A 9,562-nucleotide genomic window follows, 5' to 3' on the forward strand; every position below is an offset into this window, starting at 1 on the left:
CTTTTTCTCTGTGGAACTATCACAAACCCTTACTTTCATACTCAAGAATGTGAGTCTTGTATCATTTCTACAATTGTTTCAACGGAGGATGCCTTTGATAGTTTATAAACCCTCATGGAAGTATCATGAGATGTTGGGCACATTTTCTAGACAGGTGGAATGTTAGGGAGTTCTGGAAGCAATCTAAAAGGTCATGTAGAATAAAGATCCCACTTTATGCTTCCCTCAAAAGAAAACTGAAAATCATGGATATTTTAACTTTTTTGAAGGTGATGAAACGTCCAGGAATAGTATTTCCTAGTACAAGGCCCCTGGCCCAGGAATGCCTTCTTGGCTCCATCTAGTCTCCCTGTTACACATCATGGGAGTTGAGAAACACCACATATCCTCAAAATAAATAAGCCCTGTACATTTAACTGTTTTCCCATATTTTTCGAATGCTCCTATTCTTCCTGGACTGAACACCAATAATATCAATAGAGAAGCTTTCTGGGGCAATTCACTAAACTTGCAGGTCATGAACGATTGGTACAAGCTTTTTTACTCTTACATCGTCAGAAGGTCTTTGAAATTCAAACTTATTTATTCTAAAGTGATAGTCAAAGTAAAAAAAATTAAGTAGGCACGTGTGTTTTGTAGTCCTATTAATTCATCATACTGTAATCGTGGTGGTTATTTTGGGGATCTTTGCCACTTCACAACACTTTATGATGTCATTATTTACGGGCAATTCACTAAACTTGCAGGTCATGAACGATTGGTACAAGCTTTTTTACTCTTACATCGGCAGAAGGTCTTTGAAATTCAAACTTATTTATTCTAAAGTGATAGTCAAAGTAAAAAAAATTAAGTAGGCACGTGTGTTTTGTAGTCTTATTAATTCATCATACTGTAATCGTGGTGGTTATTTTGGGGATCTTTGCCACTTCACAACACTTTATGATGTCATTATTTACGATATTTGTCACAACTATGTTAGATAATTGATAACATCAGGGCCATATTTTTTCATGTGAACGTTGAAAAGCCTCCATCGTCAACAGAAATTTGGATAATGACCTTTTTTACATTAAAATACCTTACACATCAAGTTTTTCCTTATAAACTTCAGTATGTAAGTATTTAAATTAACTGAAGTTCAGATAAATAAGAAATAAGTTAAAATTGCTAAATAATATAAAAACCACATTTTACTTGTAATGTCCAAGCACTTTTCCCCAATTTTAAGATTTTAACTTCATGTAAATAGTTGAAGGAGAGGAAGAATACATTTGTAATAGTAATGTTCCTTCTAATAATTGTTTAAATAATGTTTTTATTTTAATTTATCTTCTATGCCTGCTTCCCTAGTTCATATTCTACATCCCGGTTGTCAGAAGAATGAATGGACTTAAATTTTCTAATCATTATTTTTGGCCAATTTTAGTGTTGATACAATGAACTTTCTCAATCTGTTTTCTGCTTGTATGATGATTTTAGATTTGGAGCATAAAATCGACCCTTTCTGTTGACACAGAATTGTGCATTGAATGGAGCAAAGTGTATAACCCTGTAGTTGTGCTAATGTTGAAATTTAAAAACTCAAATTCAGGCAAAAAAAAAAAGACTGAGATAATGTTTTAATTTTTTTTTTAAAGTCATGGAAGAATTTCTCTCAAAACATCTTCAGAAAGTTTTTATGGTGGTTCCAGATCATGAGCTACTTGACAGAAGAACTAAAAGACAAGAAAAATATGAAACAAACTGATAGTAGTGTCTTAATATTAAATATCAATTGGATATTAACATAATATGGGTCAATATGAAATCATAATTCGATTAATCAAATTCAGATTTACACATCTATTGTATAGTTCAAAAAACAATTCTTTACTCTTGTCAAAAATATGCATATCAATGGGTGGAGTGGGGGGAATGGACCTCCACATTTTGGTGAAGAACTAGAGTAGAATATGATTCTTCCCAGTTATAAGACACTCTATCATTATTTTAGTTATGCAGGGATTGCATAAATGACATCAACAAATCAGCTGCTCCCTGACAGTCGGAAAGCTAGGGTCATCTTTGCTGCAGATGACAGGAGAGCTCCCAGGACCTGCAGAGGCCCCCTCCACCCCAACCTTAACATACACACACACAAACACAAACATATACACACATTTCTGCCTTTTGACCCACTCTATTTGTTCCACTAAATTTACCTTTTTTTTTTTTTCTGGTAGATCTGCACAGAATTATCCCTTCTCGCAAAATCCTTATCCATATTAATCTCTAAAATATATGAAATTGTGTTATGTGTTTGCTTTCTGTAAATCTTTATTTAATTAATTTGTATATACTTTGTGAATTCATACTGTGCATTATCAAGGGATGTCATTTGTAGTTGATTAAACATAATTTTTATGATCATTTTGATAAAAATAACTTTGGCCCCTTGTTAAGGGTTGTTAAAACACCCTTCATAAATTTGCTTCTGTGGGAAAATATACGATCTGGCATACTTTATTTTTAGTTACAATTTATTCCAGATAAATAATAGTTTGGGGACATCTGTACTTAAATACTAGTTGAATCACTTTTTGGAATAAAATGTAAAGGAATAGCTGTTCCTGGAACATAAATGTGAGTTTCTGCTAGAACAGAAAATATTATAATAATGAGGCAATAATAAAATTAGAAAATTAAATTATTTTTAAATCTGTCTGTGTGATTTTTCCCCTGAGTAAAAATATGTGAAATACATAGTTGAAGAATTACCTTCTTCTGAATTCATAATTTTTATATCTCATTTCTTAATAGATAAACCTAATCTATTATCATCAATGTCTTATTCATAATTCTAAGAAATGCACAAATAGTATTGCTACAAGGAGGATAATTTATACTTGTGCTAAATTAAAGTTTGCTTCATCACTTAAAAAAATGTAAAGCAGTTTAAAAATACTACTTTACACCACGACTTTGCGAGATTGAGATTTTTGAACAACTTAATTGATGATTTTCCCACAAGTAATTTGCTATTGCTAGCACTGTAGAATTATATGATTTTCTTACATTTTTGTTATCATGTGATGAAATCTAACTATGTAATTAAACAGAATTCTGACAGTCATATTCTGCTAATCTTTAAAACGTTTACTTATTTCTTCACTTCTTAGCTCGCTATTTTCAAAATAAAGTAAAAAAGGCCCTTTATTAAATGTAAGCCTACTGAAAATTTATTATATATTTCCAGTGTTTTCCTAACTCCATCTTGTAATACAATTTAGTTTTTATTAGGTTGACTCTGGTTTAGTGGAATCATAGAATATTAATATTGAAAATGACATTAGAGATCAACATTTTTATTTTCTAGCGAAAAGATATCCAGAGAGTTTAAACGGCTTGCACAGTGTCACACGACCAGAGAATGCCTTTTCCTCCTGCACTCTGCTCACTCTCTAGTAACCAAAAAAATTATTGAAGATGAATATTTGATAGACAAAGATTTAACATAAAAAGTGAAGTACATGCAGTCATGACTACAGCACACTTATATTAACAAAGGCTTTCTTCATTACTCTCTATTTCATAATATAGTGGCCTTTGTCACTTGGATTTAGACCTATTTAGAAATAATGTTTACAAAATCTGCTTCTCAAACTTAATTTTTAAATATCAACTAGGCATTTCTTGTTGGTTTACTAGACTAATTTGTTGTGGCCATTTTTCCTTTCTAAGATTAAAGCTTTTAAAGAGCATGTAAAGTTTGCATCATATCAGAGAAACCGGAATGGGAAAGGGATCCTGCCCAGATGGAGCTGTCAGTAATGTTAAAATGTCCATCAATGCATAGGTCTGGCCAAAGACATGGGTTTCAAGAAAGCAATGAACAATGTATGGAATCTTTCAATTCTGTGCGGCTGGTCGAGGTTTGAAAAAGGCTCAGGAGTGGCCACGATGATGAAAACACCCATCCTTCTTTTTATTATTATTTTTTATTTATACTTATTTATGGGTACAGAGTTTACTACCACTATTTGTATACAGTGTGTGATGATCAAATCTATATCATTAGCATGTTCATCATTACAAATCATAATTACTTTTTGTGTCCCTCACTCACTCTGCATCCTCCCGCCACCTCCCTCTCTCCCACCTCTATTAACTGTAGGTCTGTTCTCTCCTTTTGAAAGTTCAACATATTATTATGGCCTTTATTTTAGCTCCCACTTATGAGTGAGGAGGTGTGGTATTTCTCTTTCTGTGCCTGGCTTATCTCACTTAACATAATTTTCTCCAAGTTCATCCATGTTGCTGTGAATGTCAGAATTTCATTTTTTAATGGCTGAGTAGTATTCTATTGTATAAATATTCCACATTTTCCTTCTCTAGTCATCCATTGATGGACATTTAAGGTAAAACACCTATTCTTTCTAAATGCTGAATGAAATACAGCTTATTCTGAATATAAATTTTTTGGTGCCACTTTCATGATATATTGGTGGTTTAGACTTCACGGATTTTCTTTCTCTTTTTGTCACTATTAAATTCATGGAGAGTATATTTACTTGGGAAAGTGTGTAAAGGTTTGTATTAGCTTAGAGATGACACTAAAGAAGATATTTAATAAATACTTGTCACAAGACATAGCCCCATAGCAATTACTCAGCTACGTTTGTAATGTACAAAAAAAGAAAACCTGCTATCTTTATTTCCAAGTTAGTCAAGAAATATATTAAACAAATTTATCCAATTTTCATATCCATATGGTGAATTATTAAAACAAATGTTTGAGCAAGCACTGGATAGCATATCTAAATATTCATGGAAATATGAATTATCCTAGTATCTAGGTATTTTAGGACAGGCTGCTGATGTCATAAGATCTCAAAGGCCAGGCAATTGCTAAGTACGTATTGAGTGCTTGCCACCTCCAAAACATGAGTAAGGGACATGCAGTATCCCCTGATCTGGGTTCTTGCCTACCTTTAATTCCTTTTGATAAGCATCAATGTCAGGAGGGAGTTCTGACAGCAAACGGTTACGTGGCTTTTCCATAGGAGACATGGAGGTGGCAGTAGTGAGGGAGAGAGGAAGGCAAGAGAGACCAAGCTCAGGAGCTTCCTCAAGTCCTTTCCCAAAGCTGTCCCTGAATTTCCCTCTTCCCCTCCATCTCCACCTCAGCCTCCTCCTCCTCTTCTTTCACTCTCTCTCTCCTCTCTCTCTCTCTGAATAGTTAGATTGCTTTTTTTATCACAGAAAATTATTAGACAGTATAGTCTACAGAACTTCAAAACCATCTCTTGCTATTTTGAATTCTATACATTTTTTAAAACTCTTTCTAAATCAATCCTGTATTGCTCGCTTGAAACAAACTTGCATACAAGACAAATATACACTCATTGTCACTTTCTATGTATGTGTGAATTACAGAGACCTGTTCTAAATATTCAACACTCTTCTGAATATTTGCAAACTTTGGTGATAAGGCCGCCAACAGGGAAAAATGCTATTTCAAAATTCAACTTAAAAAGCATTAATTGAATCTTCTAATAGCTTGGAATTCAAAATTGAGTAAGATATGGTCACCCCTTTAAGGAGCTCACCACCTAGGAAAGAAGTGTGCATCTCAAGTCATGAGGTAGGCATATTTAGTTTAGTTTTATTTGCTGAATGTCCCTTGAGTAACACGTGACTTAATAAATTCATTCCTTGCTCCAACATCTATTAAAATTTGTAGATTTTAATAGGTTTTAGGTAGCCTGCTATTTTTTAGATTATAGGTTTTAACAAATCTAATTATATTTCAGAGAGCTGAATGTAGAGATAGAGCTTGTTGCCCCCCCCCCCAAAAAAAAATAAATATTAAGGCCACTACCCAGAAATAACCCATTTAACTCACTCTAACTGGTCACCTCACTCTCAACAGCATATTCTAAAGAAAAATGTTACAGGAAATATATTTTGAATGTTCTTCTCAGTTCTCCTCCCCAGCCCTCCTTCTCTCCCGTACCTGCCCTTCTTTCTCAATAGTGAAAGGAGATGGCATTCTAAATTCAAAATTGTGTCGACCATTGAGAAATCTGACTGGGAAACGTAACTGGAATGAAATGGCTATAAGTTTAAAATTTGTAAACGGTATGAATAGGTATTAAATGGGGAAAAATGCCCACTTCTACTTTTAATACTGTTCACAACTTAGACTGATTTCGGGTGACATATCTCAGGTAAAAATCAACATTGCATATAGTACAAAATATTCACTGCATTTATAAACAAAATGTAACTCCATCCTTCATGTGACATTTGTACATTCTGACACTTCAACAGAGATATAAAATGCACAGGTATCTAAGAGACACTATACCCCATAATTTGTTATATTATTGTATAACAATAACATTTTAATGCTATATTTAATTGTGTGTTTAAGTTGCATTTATGAGGGTGCTTAGGAACATTATTTTTAATATATCACAACACTATGGTCTCTCAAATACTTCAGATTATTGCTGTTGACTATTGAGTAAAAGATCACGTTTGTCTTTCTTGCATTTCTACCTAGACATAATACTCTCCCTAAAGCTAAAATGACATGTGATTTTTGCTGCTTGATTATTATTAATGCTTTTTTCTAACCTGGAAGAGACAGCAACATGTTTTGGGCAGTAGCAGTTTGTTTGTTTGTTTGTTTGTTTGTTTGTTTGTTTGTCTAACCTAACAGAAATATTCTCCTTCGACACTGCTTCCACAAACATGGAAAGAAAAAAAGGGTACAACTTGAGAAGAAATTATTAAATGATGTATTTATAAAAACTTTGCAGTAGTTTGATATATGGTCATATGTTGTGAACAAACTCTGAGGTAGTCTGAAAGCTTGGGTCTACCATTCATGTTAAAATGACTCTCACATGTGCATAAAAAACATTCTGATAAAGGGCCGGCCTGGTGGCGCACTGGAGAGTGTTCCGCTTGGGAGCGTGGCGGCGCTCCCGCCAAGGGTTGGGATGCCATGTGGTGACCGGTTCCCGCTCACTGACTGAGCGTGGCGCGGGTGCAACACTGAGGGTTGCGATCCCATTGCCGGTCCCCGGTACAGGCACGACACCGAGGGTTGCAATCCCATTACCAGCCAGTAAAAAAGACAAAAAGGAAAAAAAAACATTCTGATAACAAACATCATGTAAAGAACTACAGGACATGTAGACCTTTTTCCCTCTGTTTTGTTTATCTTTCTTTATATTGCGTTTTCTTCTTTGGAAGCCTAATATTTAAATGTATATACACACGTCTAATCTTTGTCCATGCTGTTATTTCTTTGGCTCCTCCTACCTATGGAGTCTTCTAATTATTTGCTGTTAGTATAACTAAACCTTAAAATAAATTGATATTGAATACACCTGACTAGTGAAACACCTCCCTGTGACTCATACTTCATTTTATTTTAGCAGAATTCCAAAAAAGTTCGTAAAAATCTGGTGCCTCAGACTGAGCTCTGTAATGAGTGAGCATTACTGACTATTCCTAGTCTTTAGTTTTTGCTAATTGGGTAAACTTCACACATTATCTTCTGGTAGCTTGAGGCAAAATTTCTTTCTTACTTCAGCTTCTTTTTGGACTTAAAAATTTTTATGAGGCCTGATGTTGATCGGAACATGATCAGGGAAACTGAGTATGATCTCATATTAATCTCAGATTGTCTTCTATATTTTATTTCATATTTATTTATTCAAATAAATATGTGCACAGTTTTCATACACCATAAATATTTTGTAGTTGAATTTGTGCTTCATAAAAATGGGTCAAAGAGCAACATAGACCAGAAAGTGTCAGAAGGGATAGAGTCCAGTGTCAGGCCCCCCTAGCAAAACATCAAAAAGTCAGGACAAAGAAACAGGTCAGAAACTAAGGAGGCACAAAATGTACATATCAAAAGCACATGGGGAAGGACTTCTGTATTCAGTGCCAACATGTAAGGAGCTTGAAAGGTGTCAATGTTGTGCTTACAACAACAAAAAAGATGGACAAACTGAAAATCAATGACTTTTCTTAGACCTATCAGAGAACTGAGGTCTGAGGACAAACTGTCACCCCAACATCTAGAAAGACAGACACATCCAGAGAGATACACTGACCAATAGCTGCCTACATGGAGCCAAAGCACTGGGGCAATAAATTAGCAGAAACACTTAAATGGTTAAGTTGGATGAATTGCTGGCATCTGACTGTAGACTAACTACTATAAGTGAGAAACTCATGGGGGCTTTGGTCTTAGAGGGATTCCACACTTTTATGGCCTTTCTCTCCAGGAAACCTACCAGGTTCTTATCATGAAGATTCAAAAAAAGTCCTCTTGTGGCTCTGGCAAAAGAAAGTGAAGAACATCCACTGTGAAATAAGCTGAGAGCCTTCTCAGTGGCAGAGGCCCACCATCAAGAGAAAGAACTTTGCCAAAGCACAATTCTCAGACCTGGTCCCAGTTGCTGCAGTCTTTCTCACTTAAGGAAGGGGGGGGGAGTAACAGTCAACAGGGGTCATGCTTTCGAGGAAATAAAGTGGGAATGCTGCAGCAAAGGAAGAAAGTAGAGGGCAGGGGAGAACGCACACAACCAGAGAAACTTTGTGAATGTCACAGACACGGGCCCACTAGAAGACTAAGATTTAATTATAAAGTTCTAGAACACTCCTCTTTCTGCATAACTTACTACCACAACAGAACTCCAGTATAATAACAGTGAGCTGTGGTTAAGAGAGCTGCAAGACAGAAAGTCTTTCTGGGGAGGAATACTTAGGAATGCCTGAAGGGGAAGAAAACAAAAACAGAAACAAAAAAGCAAGGACACTGGAAGAATTTGAAGGAATTTAGCATCTACAGCTTTAACAAACTCAAACACAGTCCAACACCTAATGAGATTCACATAAATGTGCATACTAAAGACCTTTTCATCAGTTCCTATTACACAATACACCAGTTCTGGCTTTCAACAATAAAAAAAATTACAAAGCATGCCAAAAAGCTAGAAAAGACATGATCTGAAAGGCAAAGCAGTTATTGGAACCAGATAGAGAATTGAGATTATTTAAATTGTGAAGAGAGGAGAAATTAAGTTATTGCAGGTTCTTCTCAAGTTTTATGCAAATATGGTTTGGCAACAAAGTCATCACTCCCTAGGGATTTGAAGTTGGAACCAGATAGAGAATTGAGATTATTTAAATTGTGAAGAGAGGAGAAATTAAGTTATTGTAGGTTCTTCTCAAGTTTTATGCAAATATGGTTTGGCAACAAAGTCATCACTCCCTAGGGATTTGAAAAATTTTTGCTTGATACTTTAAACTTACATGATTTTAGTGTAGAAAGGGATCTTCACTTACTTGACCACATGTAGAAGAAAATTGGTTCTGCTTTCCTTCCTTCCTTCCTTTAATAATATTGGTTTCTATAGGTCAAATGACAGTCAGTATAATTTTGTGGCACTTTAATTAGTTTTCCATAGAAAATAGACAAAAGTCAACTTCTCACTTGGAATTTTAGAGGTAATATGTCACAAAGAAATTGATATTTTACGCAAACATATACCTG

General features: G+C 34.9%; 1 long non-coding RNA gene across 1 annotated transcript; it reads right to left on the minus strand.

Annotated features, from left to right (window-relative positions):
- Positions 1–230: 230 nt before the first annotated feature.
- On the minus strand, positions 231–3,400 carry LOC103582946. The gene is made up of 2 exons (XR_549812.1): positions 945–3,400; positions 231–712 (listed from the first exon to the last, which is right to left on the minus strand). It is a non-coding gene; the product is annotated as an uncharacterized LOC103582946 (long non-coding RNA).
- Positions 3,401–9,562: the final 6,162 nt, after the last annotated feature.

Source organism: Galeopterus variegatus, unplaced genomic scaffold (assembly GCF_000696425.1).
Source record: "Galeopterus variegatus unplaced genomic scaffold, G_variegatus-3.0.2 Scaffold186, whole genome shotgun sequence".
NCBI classification, from domain to species: Eukaryota; Metazoa; Chordata; class Mammalia; order Dermoptera; family Cynocephalidae; genus Galeopterus; species Galeopterus variegatus.